The 14957-nt window shown below is 35.5% G+C and overlaps 1 long non-coding RNA gene across 1 annotated transcript in view; it reads left to right on the top strand.

Moving 5' to 3' along the window:
• The window catches only part of LOC129047822 (uncharacterized), a 65298-nt gene that overhangs the window by 12954 nt on the left and 37387 nt on the right, over nucleotides 1-14957 (top strand). The window contains exon 3 of the long non-coding RNA XR_010136460.1: nucleotides 2568-2644. This is a non-coding gene — a long non-coding RNA (uncharacterized LOC129047822). The remainder of the gene's footprint in view (nucleotides 1-2567; nucleotides 2645-14957) is intronic.

The raw sequence follows: 14957 nt of genomic DNA, 5'->3' as shown, positions 1-14957 counted from the left end.
ACAAATTTTATGAGCATAATAAGATATAACTTGTATACTCAGATATTTTTCTTAAATGCATTTATGAAAATATAATTTTTTATCTTTATAATTAGCATGCTGAGATAATACTAGGATCATTTTAAAGACAGGTTTTTCATATATAGAATATTAGCATACAAATAGGCTTTATAGCATAAAAAGCATATTAGCATAGTTAATTCACACACTGGACGAACATATTCATTTAGTTTCTGTAATATGGTAAGCATTGAGTTAGGTGGGGTATATCAGTTAATGAAACAAAGACCCTGTTCTGGCAGAGCTCAGAGTCTAATTACACAAGAAAATGAATTATTATAACTGAGAGAAAGGCCCTAAGTTACAAGAAGATTGTTTAGAACAGCACAAGAACTTCATTTATACTGGAAACAGAAGGAAGTTTCTCATAATAGAAATAAATTTCAGCTGAGATTTGAAAAATTAGGCATAACTAAGGTAAACAATTGTGACAGAACATTCCAGATAAAGGAGGAAGTATGTGCAAAGGCCCAGAGGGAATACAGTTAATTCAAGAAACTGAAAGAAACTTGATTGAGTGGAGGCAGAGAACAAAAAATAACGCTAGACTACACAGGAGAGGTTAAAGATTTTGATCTTTGGCCTAAGAATAGAGAGAGTTGATTTAAAGAGTTTTTGCAGCAGCTGATATTATCAGATGTAGGTTTGAAAAATTTGCTCAAGTTTCAGGCTACAAGACATTTAAGGGTACCAGAGTGTATACAGAAAAATCAGTAGGCTTTTGAGCAGTAATCAAGGCTAGAGAATGGCATATGGGACCCAAGGTATGGAAGTGGTGGCCATGAGACTAGATGAATAAAATTTGGATTTTGAACTATCACATGGGCCTTTGTATTTTAACTGGTGAAATTAGGCTCTTCTGTGTCTGAAGTGAGTTGATGAAGTGTGGATTACACTGAAGATTTTTCCAGGAAAGCAAGGAAAAAAAATGCCTCTACTGTGTATATTTGACTGGCAGTCAAATGGGATGGAGAAAGAAGGAAGCTGCTTCTCATTGTACTCTATGACAGGTGACTAGTAAAGGGCCATGCACAGAGATAAATAACACTGAAACAGGACCAGGTTTAGGAAGGCAGACTCAGCAGCACTGTAATATAGTGGTTGATAAACGGGTCTTTGGACCCAGCATGCCTGGGTTTAACTACTAGGTCTGAGATGTATTAGCTGTATGAACGTGGACAATTTATTTATACCTGTTGTTCCCCGTTTCTCTCATCTATAAAATGGAGAAGATTATGATGGTAACTACTTACCTGAAACATTATATAGCCCATGGCAAGAAATTAATAAGTTGCTATTATAAGCCGTTTCTGGATATGTTGAATTTTAGGTCATTTTAATTATCCAAAAAGGCATGGTGAGTAAATTTTTAGATATATACATCTGAGTTCAGAGGAAAGGTCTGGACTGCAGATAAATTGAGTAGTCAATAGTGTTTAGACGGTAATTGAAATGGGACTAAAAGAGATTGACTCCCTGAGAAAACGTAGTGAAAACAGAAAAGGAAATAAAACCGCTTTGAAGAACACTATTGTTTAATACCTGGGTAGGAGAAGGTGAGCCTTTTAAGAAGATTGAGAAAAAGTGGCCAGATGGAAAGTAAGAAAACCAAAGAAGCTTGTATCATGCGCACTAAGAGAAAGAAGATTGTGAATAAAAGAGAAATAGTTACTACTGTCCGGTGTAAGATCATGTAAGACAAACATCAAAATATGACTATTGATTTTAGTTACTTGACAATCATCATTTAAGGCCAATAATGACCTTAGCAATGGTTGTTTATATGGAGTTATAGGATCAGATGCCAGAACATAGGAAACTGAAAAATAATATGGTGGTAAATAAATGAAAACAAAAAGATATCGCTCTTTTAAGTTTAATTGAAGGAAGAGGAGGGAAGTAGAATGGTTATTTAGGTGGGATTGAAGAACTTTACTAATGAAAAAAACTGATAGTTTCTTTTAAGACGATGGGAAAAACCTCAAATTGATTCAATTTGGTTAACGGGCCACATATAATTCCAATTAGACAAATTAAGGATTGACAGTTACAAAGGAGTGAAATAGTCATCAGAGTGTCCATATCGAAAAGACAGAATCTAAATAGTGATCTTACATTATCAATTTGGTCAGGTGGTGATCCCTTTGGATAGTATACAGTAGGACAAGATACACACATCTATCACATTCCAACATCTTCATAGGTCAAGGTCCCAGTCACCAGAAATACATTAGACTACCCTTATTCCTTACACAAAAGTATACATGACAACCGTGATTCCTTGCTTTCTTCATAAATTTCCACTTTCTTCTACCCCTTCCTTTATTGGTTAATCTTGACCTCATACCCCTTTGTTAACACTGACTCAGTCTTCATTTCTTTTGGCCTTCAGGACCTCCGGTCCTTTAGTAATTTATTTCTGTTTCATACTTTGGCATTTCCTGAAAGATGGACAATCTATTGTTACATATTTACAGAGTGCCTACTGTGTACCCAATGTCTTCTAGGCACTAGGATACAGCAGTGAACAACAACAACAACAATAGCAAAACAAAATCCAAGCCCTCAAGAAACTTACTTCTTGGTGAGTCAGAAAGATAAATGTATGTATGTGTATCTAAGTGCTTGAATAAATAATTAAAGATCACACAGTAGGTCAAATTTGTACACTTTTATGAGTGATTCTATGTCACTCTATATAGGAACTTTAGAAGAATTTTCTCCAGAATTTGCCTAGCAGCAATTATGCTATATTTTGAATATGAATGTGTTAAATTCCTCAAATTACATAGCAAATTATCAAATGTTTACAGTCGAGTGATACTTACCTAATTTTACAGGTGACATTGGAGCATCTTGCATGGTGTTTGGAATATACTTATGATTGATTTGTATCATTTGTTATACTTCCAGGACTATGTGTCTTTCCCCAGGACTATATGCCATTCCCCAAGGGCCATTCAGGTAGTCTGACCTCTTACCAGTCTTGGGTTAATCAGCTTTGAGATGGTCATAAGATAATGATAAATCCTGAAAAAATATTTTTAATAGTTTTTGTCTGCTGCTACTCTGTAAATAGTAATTGGTAAGTTTCTGTTTTAAGTCATGTATTACCCTGAAGCCAGTGTATAGTGGAGTCCATCTCATGCTACTAGGACTGATAATGTATTTTTAGATCTTCAGCATCTTTAAACCATTGTGAGTGGAGAATGGGAAGAGATTGGGGGTGATAACTGTGTAAGCATAAATCCAGTGTGTGAGCTGCTTGAGTGTACCAGTCTATCAACGTATAATTACAGAGTGATGAACACAAAGGAAACACTAAATATTTATTTTCTACATATGAGTTTTGATGCTGGATCTTGCTGCCTTTTACCTAAGTTCTTCTCATTTGTTCTCACCACCTCCCTCTAGCACTTAGTAATGGGATAGTTGAAGCCATAGGTATCTCAAGAAATAGACTATGATTTATTCGTCTACCCTTTCATTTCACACATTTTAATGGTCATCTATTGGGCAAGGTGTAATTTTCATGGTATTTGGAATTCATATATCGAAGGCACATTTCATGTATTCAAGTTTATTACAATTTAGTACATACAGGAAAATAAAAGGTTTTAATACATAGTGATAAATGAGAATGTAGCATAATAGTTGGCAGTCTAAGCTCTGGAGTTCAACACAGCTAGGCTGGGAGTCTAAATTCCATCACTTTTGACTAGCCTTGGGTAGTCATTTAACATCTGTGGGATATCAATAGTAATTGAGACCTAAAGATACTGTAAATATTAGATAAAATGACTCAGCTGTTTAATCACAGTACCTGGCATATAATAGGTCAGCCTGCATTTTTGTTGATATTCGTGTTTATTTTTGTATAAGAATGGCATACACGTAGTGATACTGGACAAGGGAAAGAGCGCTGGAGGTGAAACATCCCAGAAGACTTTCTGAAATATTAACAGGACATGTCTTGATACTTGAAAGATGAATATGGATTAGGAAAGGCAGAAAAGGCAGAGGAGGAAAGGACAAAGTTTAGTGCAAAGGCTGGAAGTACATAATGAGCATTTGCAGGCTTCAAGAAATTCCAGGTATCTGGAGAAAAAGTGTGACTGTGGAAAAGTAAGACTGTGAAGGGCCTTGCGTGTCTTAGGGTACTAAAAAGCAATTCGAATTTCTTCTTTTCATGGATCTTAGTTTTGTGTGAAACCCCAGTGTCCTTCCAATGAATTAATATGTTCCGTTCCTAATTTCAACAATCCAGTGATTATGCTGCTTTGTAGTAAAAATAAAAACAACTCAAAATATTTAACTGAAATAAGTTTGAAATCATTATATATATATATATCATGGTGTTAATGAAAAGAGTTATAATTCAGCTCATATATAAGTCTAGCTTTTCTAATGCTTTCGTTTTAAGGCCTGGATTTTAGGTTCGGGGCTACATGTGCAGGTTTGTTATATAGGTAAACTCATGTCACAGGGGTTTGATGTACGAATTATTTTCTCACCCAAGTACGAAGCCTTGTACTCAATGGTTATTTTTTCTGCTCCTCTTCCTCCTCCCACTCTCCATCCTCTGTTAGGCTCCAGTGCCTCTTGTTCCTCTCTTTTTGTCTATGGGTTGTCATCATTTAGCTCCCACGTATAAGTGAGAGTATGCAGTATTTAGTTGCTGCGTTAGTTTGCTGAGGATAATGGCCTCTAGCTCACTCAATGTTCCTGCAAAGGACATGATCTCATGCTTTATTATGGCCGATTATTCCATGGTGTATATGTGCCACATATTCTTTATATAGTCTTCCATCAATGGACATTTAGGTTGATTCCATGTCTTTGGTATACAATGCTTTTTTTTTTTTTTTTTTTTTTTAATGAAGCTGGAGGTAAGAGATGTCTCTCTCTTAGAAATGGCACAATCATTACCCTCTTCATTGATGCTCTACTTAATTCTGTGAAGGTAGAGAAGTGAGCAAGATCTTGCTTGAGAAGTGGACAAGAAATTCTTGTTCACTTCTTTAGCCCAGCCATCTTTATCTGTCTTTGTATCTTTTCATGCCTTTCTAAATATGTAGGTAAGGCACCTGGTGCTGCTCCAAAAATGTGGGAGTGGGGGGGAATCCAGTTATGACCCATGTGTATAGAGCTTTCCTTCTGGCTTGCTCTTTCCCTGCACCCACTCTAAGCAAAAGGTCTTCCTCCATGGATCTAGTTTAGCTCACCCCAGGGAATATTCTGGAGTGTGGAGCTAAAGTGTAGATAGAAATATCATGTTCTTTTATTGTCCATTTAACTGTATGCTATGTTTTTCCTGTGGCAGCAGCAGGGGAAGCTGCTTGGGGCTCTGTTTCAGGGCCCCTGCTTCAGGGCTCCTGTGTCTCTACCATCTGTCTCCTTATCAAATATTAGGTTGGTGCAGAAGAAGTAATTGCTGCACCAACCTAATGTAACAGTGGACACCACCATTTTGACTTGATCTCTAAATGATTACCTCAGTGCTTATTGTGAGGTATGGATGAGTTACCATATTTGAAATGGCCTAGAAGATTGTCTTGGATATGGTTGGTAATGTGCATTCATTCTGATGTAGCACATTGAGAAAGATAAAGGGAAAGAATAAACAGAGATTGAGGGTTTCCCTTTCTTTTTTAACCATTGTGAATACAGAGGAAAAATGAATGCCCAGATATACTTTTTTACACCATCTTCATTGGATTTATATGAAAAGCACAAGCCCATCAATAAATAATAAAACACACATTCCCAACTAAAAATCTTGGTATTTTAGTTCTAAGATAACAGTTTATTTTTTCAAGATGAAAAGGTCCCATTCTAAGGTCTTTTTTTTTTTTTTAGATAGTTTTATTCAGGGAGAAATAAATATCTCTTTACTGAAAGCAAATAACAACAAAAACATATATTGGGGTCAATAAGGTTAATTTTTTTGGTAGAATATTTTTTTCTTGCGGGATACACAATGGAGGTGATTATGTTGGAAGCAAGGAACAGGAGAGGCTGAGTTCAGTAAGTTCAATAAGCAATAGCTATTGCTTATTCTACAATGTTGGGAAATCTGGGGACTTTACCTTTTTCTCAGATTTTGATTATCTCTTTGTCAAGAAGTGAAGTTATGTCTGGAATGAATGTTAACAATATCAGTTGAGGCTAAAGAAAGCATCTATTATTACCAGCCTATTTCAAAACAGGATTTTATCACTTTTGGCATAAGTGGCATTCTATTGTAGTCTTTTTCCTCCAGAATTCACTGAAAACAAGTAATTCCATGAATCTGTGTGTTTGCTTCTCTTGTTTTTAAAAGTTTCCTTCAGTGAATCACTTGGTAACTACTTTTTAAAATTAATGTACACTCAAAATATTTTTTCTGTATTAATTAAACAAGATAAAAAACCTAGGCTTGATAGGATATGGCTCTCCAAAGTTTCTCTTTAAGGATAAAAGAATAAATAAAATAACAAAGAACAAAATAGTTGGGCAAATTCATTTTCGGTCAACGACTGTCATCACTTACACTACAAATCTGTGTGTCTGTTTCTGGGTATTCCCCAGAAAATCTAAGCCACAGAGTTGATTGTCTTCTGTGTGACATCTCCACCAGCGCTTATCCTCTCTATATCTCAAAGTCAGCAGGATCAAAATTGAAACCCTTATCAATGACCAAACTTCCTCCTCTTGTAGGATCTGACCTATTGGATACCAGAACATTTACCCTAACTTCCATCTAAAAAATCATTTTTTTCTCATTTATGCATTAATTCCAGTAATATTTATTGTGCAACTGCAGTGTGCTAGATATGGTCTAGGTGCTGATGCTATTTTAGAGAATATGTCTGACAACATTTTTCCCTTATTCTAATGAGGGACAGCAATAAAATGAAAAAATATGCAAATAATATTATGTCAGGTAATAATAGATGCTATAAATAAAATGACTAGAATAAAATAAACTACTTTGGTCTTATAGTCAGTGACATTTTGTAACTTGTTTCTTCTTCCAGTATAGTCTTCTGAAATTAGTCTTTAGTGAGTCTTCAGAGATATTTTAGTGAGCTGAAAGACAGAAACTAGTTAAGGTCATCAAACTGGAATTCATTAATTGTTCCCTTTCTATAGGTGATACTATCCTTCTCTCAGTGTTGTTTTTTGTTCAGTCTCTTATTCTTAACTCTCTTTCAGCCTCTGCTTCTTTTATCTTCTCTCGCATACTGCAGATAGAATTTTTCTTCTGCTTAGCCTATGTGGTAGCTGCATTCCAGTAGCCTCAGACTCATTATAACATCAGTCACCTCAAGTGAGATGGATCTTGGCAGTGGTGTGTTGATGAAAAAAAAAAAAAAGCCTGATTTTTGGCATTTCTAAATTTCCATGTGTAAATACTTCTAACAGGGCCAATTTTCAGGCTACCAGAATGACAGCACAGAACACGGAGCTGGGAAAATTTTATGCCATACACTCTCACAAGCCTGTATCAACACTCTGAGCTAGCACACCACTGGATCTTGGGCAAAAGATAAATTGACCAAATTTTAGTCAAGGTTTCCTATCTTAACAAAATAAATATACTAGGGTAGTATAATCATTTTATATAAAATAGCTTCCTTGGAAATCTAATGTGCTGTTCTCAGATCTGGGCAGTGATGGTTGAGGATGGGAAGGGACTTCCTGTGAACGTGTAAAACAATAGGACTACCTCTCCAGGTCATGTGATTTGTCCATTATGGACTTATTACATGGATTTTCTTTCCTCTTTCTTCTATCAATTTTCCTAGTGTCTATGGGGTTTTTAATACACGGCCACAAATGCTCTGAACTGCTGTCATGAAGTGGTAGATTATGTGTTGGAATCAGGACATGCTTGTGACTACTTTGAAAATGACCAGTAGAGTTCAGTGGAAGTGACAATATGTGACTTCTGAGTCCAGGTCATAAAAGACCTGGACTGAAGTCCTGCCCTCTGCTGCATTCTCGCAAAGCTGAGAATCATATGAGAAGTCTGACTACCCTGAGATTGTCATGTTGTGAAGAAGTCCTCCTTACACGGAATGGCCAGATATAGAAACTCTGGTTGGTAATCCTAGATGAGTCCCTCACTCTCAACCCCCAACCACAGGGAAAGTTTCAGGCACATGAGTGAAGAAGACACCAGATAGATGTAACACAGAGCTCTTTATGAATCACTTCCAGACAGGAATTTTCCTAGCTAAGGCCACAGACATTTGTAGAGCAGAAATGGAAAATCTCTCCTGTACCCTGTTTTGGATTCCTGAACCATAGAATTCACGAACTTAATAAAATGATTGTTGTTTTATTTCACTACATTTGACATGGTTCGTTCCAAAGCAAAAGATAGCTGGAAAAGACTCAATTTTTCCAGGCTCAGTTTGCCATAATGGAGATGTATTCACGAATAAAGTTCCTGGCACTCCACTCATAAAGCTGGTGAGAAAATAGAAGATTGTACTGCTGAGGTTAGGACAAAAAACTCATAGTGATGCCTCCCAGGAAGTTATGAAAAATCAAATACAGCATTCCTAAAGAGTTTGAAAAATTCAGTTGGGACAGGGTTTCTTGCAAAAGTATTTATTGGGGAAGATAAGATCTTCCAAGTGAGAATCCAGGAAGTAGGTGATTTTAGAATAAAAATAGATAATTGTGTGATGGAAATGGAGGTCACTTCACAAAAACTTTACAGATAGCACATCAAAAATGGGACCCATGTATATCCATACTCTGGTCCGTTTAAACCAACAAAGCTCAGAGTTTTAGGTGCTCAGTTTTCTGGTTCATATATCATCCCTCTGTATTTGAATTAAGCTTATAGAATAGGGGAAAGATGATGTATATTTCCATTTTTCCAGCAGATGGGCATAAGTGCTGTATGCATTATTCTGAGGAAGAATATTTCAATTAACTATTGCAGCAATATTTCTGCATAACAGACCACTCTAAAACTAAGTGATTTTAAATGACAATAATTTATTATCATGGGTCTGCTTTAGGCTGTGGAGGCTGGAGGATAGCTCACCTGGCTGGTCTCGGCTTGGCAACTTTGCTCCATGTGTTTCTTAATCCTCACATGGAATTTGCTGCATTGTTGGGGCATAGTTTTAGGGTGATGAGAAAGGCACATAAAGTTAAGTAGAAACCTGCAAGGTTTCTTAAGGCAGTGTCTCAAAGGTGTCATGCTGTCCCTTCTACTCTACTCCATTGACAAGTTACATGGCCAAGCCCAATAATGTGCCATGGAAAGGGTGCATATGATGATGGGGGTTAAGAATCAGGGCTACTAATTTGATCTACCACAGAAGAATTGCAATGTGTAACAGAGATCTAGTTTAGCAGATTAAATTCCAAAAACTGACAAGATGGCTCGGTATGGGCATTTAGATAAAAGCTCAGCTGTGTGGACATAAGCTGTGTTGTAGCTGTTTACATATGCCTAAATCACAGGAATATTTAGATTAAGCTTATTGCTGACTCTATTCTAGATGGTCTGGTTCAGGGTTCAGATGCAAAACATTTTATTAAAGGAGCAGGTCAACAGTTAGGTGAAGATATGGCTGTAGGTGTGCCCCCCTGATGCCACAACCGCCTCCGCAAAAGACAGATGTTCACCTAGCAATTTTCAATTCATTTTTATTCCACTAGGTTTTATATTGAATCTTCATATAAATAATGTATTTTTCAACAAACAAACTGATAAAGTAACCTACCATAGTTAAAGTGAGTGTTGGACATCTATTTTTACTGTTTGTGCAGTAAAAATAGATTTGTGTCCATACCATACTCTAGTGCGGCTTTTTAAAACTTCTAGGTCTTATAACTATGCCTGAAAAAACATAGTTCCTTTCTCTCATTGAATCTTTCCTAATTGTATTAGCACTTACTATTGAATTCCTATTTCTCTTATAGTACATATCACATATTTTGGTATTTCAGTGTCTTTTTAAAATATTGAGGTAAAATTTACATAGAAATGCACAGATCTTAAGTGTGCAATTCTATGATTTTTGACAAATGTGTATAGATTTGTAACTATGCCTCAATGAAGATATAGAACATTTGCATTTATCTACTTGGAAATTTTCTTTGCACCCCTTCCAATTGTCATTCCCACACCAAGGCAGCACTGGTCTGATTTCCATCACCATAGGTTGGTTTTGCCTGTTAACTGATCTTTATTTAAATGCAATCATGGATTACATGCTCTTCTATGCCTAGTTTCTTTTGTGGATCAAAATATTTTTGAGATTCATACATGTTATTGCATATGTCAGTTGTTTATTTTTTGGCCTGTTTATTTTTTAAAAATTCTGAGTAGTATTTAATGGCATGAATGTACCACAAGTTGAATATTCATACTATTGATGGGCATTTGGATGATTTATAGTTTATAGCCATTATGAATGAAGCTGATATAAATATTTTTGTATATGTATTTTTCTGGACATATATTTTTACTTACGTTGGATCAGTATCTAAACTAGCAAATTTCTGGGTCATGGGATACATTCATGACCCCAGCTGCAAACTTTATTCTAGAGTTTTTGTATAATTGTGCACGTCTATCAGGAAAATATCCTATTTGTATCAGTTTCTTAATAGCTCTGATATTGGCATTAATCATCTTTTAAATATTAACCATTCTAGTAAAGTAGAGTCTCATTGTGGCTTTAATTTTTCATTTCACTGGAATTAATGATGTTGAGCACCTTTTCTAGTACTCATTGGCCTTTCACATATTTTCTTTTGTGAAGTGTCTATACAAGCCATCTGTTTTCTTCTATTTATCTTCATCTGTCTTCTTATTGAGTTGTTTGTCTTTCTCTTAGTGAATTATAAGAGTTCCTTATATTATCTGGATAAAACTCCTTTGTCACATGTACATATTGAAAGTATTTGTAGATCATGCATGTCTGTTTCTACAAAACATCTTTTATAAGTTTTATTTGGAATATATTGAATATATGAATAAATTGAGAGAGAATTGACATTTTAACAATGTTGAGTCTTCCAATCAATGAATATAAAGTATGCCTTTCCATTTATTTAGTTTTTAAAAAATTATGAGTTACTTTGTAGGTTTTGGACAGAAATCCTGATAAGTTATTCATAAATGGCTGTTTTTTGATATTATTGGAAATAACATTTAAAAACTTATCCAGTTGTTTGCTAATTATATGTAAAAATATATTTTAAAATTGTGAATTTATAGATTACAGTTTTGTTAAGTTTACTTTTTAGTTTTGGTAGTTGTTCTGTAGATTTCTTAGGATGTTCTAAGTAGCTTATTACGTAATCTGCTATGGAGACTATTTTAATTTTCTTTCATATCTACTTGTCTTTTATTTATTTATCTTGCTTTACTTTCCTGGTTAGGATTTCCAAGACAGTGTTTATTAGAAGTGGCAAGAGCAGAAATTCTTGAATTGTTTGATTCTTAATTTCTCACTATTAAGTCTGATGTTAGCCCTGGGTTTATTTATTGCTGTGCTTTTTCACGTTGAGGGTTTCCTTTATTCCTAGTTTGTTAAAAATTTAAAAATAAAAGTGCAAAAATGTTGTCAAATTCCCTTTTTAAATGTATTTAATTGTTTTTAAAGTTTTTATTAAAGTTGTAAAATAAATTGGCTGATTTTTGAATGTTGCTCCAACTTTACATATCTGAGAAAGCTCATTTCATGTGTTAGTAGACTTTATTTATATATTACTTGTTTTTTTTGTTGTTGTTGTTGTTTTTTCAGACGGAGTCTGGCTCTGTTGCCCACGCTGGAGTGTAGTGGCACGGTCTCAGCTAACTGCAAGCTACGCCTCCCGGGTTCACGCCATTCTCCTGCTTCAGCCTCCCGAGTAGCTAGGACTACAGGCGCCCGCTACGACGCCCCGCGAATTTTTTGTATTTTTAGTAGAGAAGGGGTTTCACCATGTTGGCCAGGATGGTCTCGATCTCTTGACCTCGTGATCCACCCGCCTCGGCCTCCCAAAGTGCTGGGATTACAGGCGTGAGCCACTGCGCCCAGCCAATAGTTGTTTTTTATGTATTTTTTTTTTCAACTTAGTTCAGGGGTACATGTGCAGGATATGCAGGTTTATTACATAAGTAAACATGTGCCATGGTGGTTTGCTGCACAGATAATCCCATCACCTTAGTATTAAGGCCAGCATCCATTAGCTATTCTTCCTGATGCTCTCTCTCTCCCTACCCCAACCCAGACAGGCCCCAGTGTGTGTTACTACAGTGTAATACCATTATTTAACTATCGTTTATGCTATTGTCATATTACCATGTGTGTTATAAATTTCCATAACATGTTATTGTCTTAGTCTGGACTTCTATAACAAAATACCTTAAACTAGGTAGCTATTAAATAACAGAAATTTATTTCTCTCTCTTCTGGGGGATAGGAAGTCAAAGATCAAGGCACTGGCAGATTTTCTGTCTGGTGAGGGCCTGCTTCTCCTATATGACAGTTTTCTCATTGTGTCTCACACGGTGGAAAGGGCAAACAAGCTCTCTGGCCTCTTTTGTAAAACACTAATACTGTTAATAGTGGCCCCACCCTCATGACCTAATCACCTACTAAAAGCCCCACCTCTTAATGCTATTACAGTTGGGATTAGGTTTCAACATATAATTTTTTGGGGGGTTGGGAAAACAGACATGCAGACCACAGCAGTTATTTTGTGCTTTAAACAAATCTTTCAATTAAGAGAATATATGCTCACATATTTATCATTTCTTTTTCTCTATAAATTCAAATTTTTTTCTGAGTTTTATTTTAAAAGGAACTGAGGAGCTGTTGTATTTTTTAATGCAGGCCGGCTGGCAACGACTTTCTAACTTTCACTTATTTATAAATATATAAGCCTAAAAATGCATAAAATGAACCAATTCTATGAGGCTACACATAATTAGTATTTTGTATTAAGTCCTTGAAAATATTCACGTTAACTGTTTCAAAGTTCTTTTCTATATTCTGTTTTTATTTATTGTTTTCCTTCTTGATTTGGCATTGCTTTTCCCTGCTTTTTCTCACATGCAGTAACTATTATATAATGGCCATTGCCAAAGCTATGTTGTAAGTAGTCTGAATCATGTCATCTTCTTTTAAAAGTTTTTGAACTTTGTTCTGAAAAAGAAATGAACATCCCAGGAGCTTTTTTTTTTGTTTTTTGTTTTTTTTTTTTCATTCTAGCAAACTTGGTTTTACTTTTTATAAGAGAAAGTATATTTTTCTTTTGTCTTTGTTACTAATGTGTCCTGTGACCTAGGAAATGACCCTTACTTCTAAATTCTAACCTTTTCATGTCCCAACTAAATGCACAAGGTGCTCATTAGGGTCTCTTTACTCTTGCAGAACTGAAACTCCAGTATTTTCCAACACTGTGAGACCTCTGGTGTCTTTTTCAGTCTTCATCTCTGAGTATTACTCTGCTAATTTTCATAGTATTGACTTACATATTTGAAACCCAGACATTGGCAAAAGACATGTCACTAACTCCTGTGAAGTCTTCCATGCTGTTTACTCCTAGCAGCTTTCCCTTCTCTAATACCTTGTGTACAAATTCCAGTAAGTTCAATATTAATTTCCTTTGCTTAAGAAGATTGTGATTGTTTGGGGGGGCTCTATTCCTCTTCTGTTGTAGAAAAGCAGGATGTCAGAAAACTAGAATGACTGCTTTTGTGTCTCTCAAGAGTCAGACAGTCGGTACTGTCTGATGTGAAATACCTAAAAAAGAGTGGTCTTATACACTGTGTTCATGTTTACAGTTAGTGGGTGTGTACATCCAATATAAGTTATTTCATCATAGCTAGAATTGTTCATTCGTGGTTTCTTACAGTTTTATCGTGATTTACTTTTGGCTTCATAGTTATAATATAAACTTTTTACCAAGTGGGCATGTATTTTAGATATATGTAAAAAATATTTTTCAAACAGTAGGCGCTTAATAAAAGGCCAGCATATTAAACAAAAGTCAAACAACTTTTGCTGTCCTTTGTCCAAGAGACTGTCTCAAACCCGTGAGCTTTAGCTTCTCAATACAGATTTTTAAACCACATTTAGGAGTCTTGTCTACTATAAAACACTTCTTCGTTTCGTTCTCTCTTGCCTTAATATCTTGACAATTTCTAGGATAATATTCTTGCTTGCCTCTTTAGTCCACACGTCTCACCAGAGGGACAGACCCACTCTTCACTTGGCATATCAAGTGATTACTGAAATGTACATTTTTTCAGGGTAAATACGTTTTAGTGGGGATTACCAGAGAGAATAAGAATATTAACATTTATCCCTTGTGTTTTTTGTTAGTCCTATAACAATATAGAGAGTTAGGTTGTATTGTTCCTCTTTTGCAAAGACAATCACAATAAATAATTTTCCTGGGATATAGATATTGAACTGTTAGAACCTATCTTCCCCAACCCCCTCAACTGAATTTATTTAATTTCATCTGAACCTTAGTAATGTTATTTTTAAAATATAAATAATACTACCAGCCTCACAGGGCGTTTTAGAACATTAAACATTATAATAAGTGCAAAGTTTCAGTCACATATTTGATTAGTTTCCTCCTCTCTAGAAAATTGTCTTGAGTGCCCAGTTTATGCATAGTTAGAGATTTGAATCAGTATTTCATCAGTGCCTCTTACTTTATAGCCTGCACTCTTTGCAAGGTATCATTTAAAAAATTTTTCTTCAGGTAATTCTTTTTTTTATTATTATTATATTTTAAGTTCTAGGGTGCATGTGCACAACGTGCAGGTTTGTTACATATGTACACATGTGCCATGTTTGTGTGCTGCACCCATTAACTCGTCATTTACATTAGGTATATCTCCTAATGCTATCCCTCCCCCCTCCCCCTACCCCACG

Source organism: Pongo abelii, chromosome 13 (genome assembly GCF_028885655.2).
Source record: "Pongo abelii isolate AG06213 chromosome 13, NHGRI_mPonAbe1-v2.0_pri, whole genome shotgun sequence".
NCBI classification, from domain to species: domain Eukaryota; kingdom Metazoa; phylum Chordata; class Mammalia; order Primates; family Hominidae; genus Pongo; species Pongo abelii.
This window is presented reverse-complemented; position numbering and strand designations above follow the sequence as displayed.